Source organism: Lactuca virosa, unplaced genomic scaffold (genome assembly GCF_052849685.1).
Source record: "Lactuca virosa cultivar CGN04683 unplaced genomic scaffold, Lactuca_virosa_CGN04683_v6 scaffold_19, whole genome shotgun sequence".
In the NCBI taxonomy this organism is placed as follows: Eukaryota; Viridiplantae; Streptophyta; class Magnoliopsida; order Asterales; family Asteraceae; genus Lactuca; species Lactuca virosa.
The window spans coordinates 469,216-471,502 of record NW_027629977.1 but is presented as its reverse complement, the minus strand read 5'-3'; positions in this window follow the sequence as shown (position 1 = coordinate 471,502).

Genomic DNA, 2,287 nt, shown 5'->3' with positions numbered 1-2,287 from the left:
CCAGGAAAGGCTAATGTAGTTGCCGATGCACTTAGTATAAAGGTTTATCGTAATAGTATGTGTTATGCTATTACTCACACTACAGTAAAGTTCACTATTCTAGATAAACTAGAGAAATGGCAAAGTAGAGGCCCTAAAGCCAGAAAATGCGAAGAAATATGGGATGGTACATTATACTGATGTTTTGCTTGATGATCCAAGAGGATTGTAGGTATTCAAGAATCGGCTATGGATTCCAAAGATTGGTGGATTAAGAAAGAAGATTTTAGATGACGCCCATAAGTCTAAACTGTCAATACATCCTGGTACAAGTAAAATGTACTATGATGTAAGAGCTGATTATTGGTGGCCTGGATTAAAGAGAGACATTGGAAGATATGTACAGGAATGCTTAGTATGCTTACAAGTCAAAGCAGAACACCAAAAGCCTTACGGAACCCCAGAAAGTCTTAGTGTTCCTGTATGGAAATGGGAAGAAGTGTCCATGGATTTTATTACCAAATTGCCAAAGACTGCTAGACAACATGATAGCATTTGGGTAATCGTCGACCGCCTGACTAAAAGCGCTCATTTTCTTGCCATGCGTGAAACGGCTCCAATGGAGAAATACGCACAAGTATAGTTGGATGAAATTGTTGCAAGACATGGTGTGCCACTAAAGATCATTTCTGATCGTGATACTCGCTTCACTTCACACTTTTGGGCGAGTATGCAACGTGAATTGGGATCTCGAGTTGCCCTCAACACAACTTATCATCCCCAGACAGATGGTCAGACGGAGAGAACAATCCAAACAGTAGAAGATATGCTTCGTGCATGTGTCTTGGAGTTCGGTGGTAACTGGGATAAATACTTACCTCTTGTCGAATTTTCGTACAATAACAGTTACCACGCTTCAATTAAAATGCCACCATATGAAGCATTATATGGTCGTAAATGCCGTACGCCATTATGTTGGCGGCACATAGGACAGAAGATCCTTCGAGGCCCTGAAATAATTCAAGACACCACCGACAAGATTCAAATTATACGAGAAAGAATGAAAGCCGCCCAGGATCGACAAAAGTCCTATACAGAAAAGAGGAGGCGACCAATAGAATTCCAGGTGGGTGATTTCTTAATGTTGAAGTTATTCCCATGGAAAGGTCTTATGCGATTTGGAAAGAAAGGAAATCTAAGTCCTAGATTTGTTGGTCCTTTCAAAATCCTCCAGAGGATTGGTAAACAAGCATACCGCTTGGAATTGCCTGAAGATTTGGCAAGTATTCATGATGTCTTTCATGTGATTTATCTGCGCAAATGCTTAAGCATGTATGATGAAGCAGTTCCATTATCCGAGGTGAAACTGGATAATAAGTTAACTTATGTAGAAGAGCCTGAAGAAATTGTAAACGAAAGAACGACTAAGCTACGTAATAAAGAAGTAGAGTTAGTGCTTGTCAAGTGGAAACACCATCGAGGCTCGAACTATACTTGGGAGAATAATAATGAGATAAGAGCGAAATATCCCCATTTATTTTAATCGATGTAATTTCGGGGACGAAATTCTCAAAAGGAGGAGGTATTTGTAACATACACGTTTTGAAATCATGTTTTAAGTAAATAATATTATGAAATATTATGTGATATTGAGTATTGAGTTCTAACAGATAGTTTTTACTAGAAATAAGGTAAAACTATGTTTAGAATCACTCGGAAAATATTGGAAATCTTATGAGATTCCAATTAAAAGTTAAAATATCGAAATTTAAAGAAAATATAAAATTTGAAATAAGTAAAATTTTATTATTGAAAGTTGTAGATAATCTCGTTAGAAACATTTAGGCGAAAACCTCATCGAAATCTGAGTTATAACGAAGAAGTTATGACCAATCGAAGATCCGCGACAAAACCGGCACGGTGCCGAATGACATAAAAAGTGAATTTTTAATAAACTACTTTTTAGCCTTAGTGATCTAAATGAAAGTGGTAGTATTCGTTAAACCGAGAATTTTGATAAAAAGAACGCCAAAATCTGACTTCGTATGAGGAAGTTATGATTTTTCTAAGTTTCAGCTTAGCAGTAGACAGCTAAAAACTCGAATTTTAGATCGAGTGATTTTTAGCCAACACAACCTAAACGATAATCGAAGATCTCGTGAATAGTAGTACAACGGTAAAAAGTCTGACGAAAACGGACGTCGGATGAAGAAGTTATGAATTTTTAACGGATTTTCCTGTCCCGGTCTGTTAAAAATAATAATATTAAAAATAAAGTCAAAATTAGCCGACGAAGTCTAAACGAAAG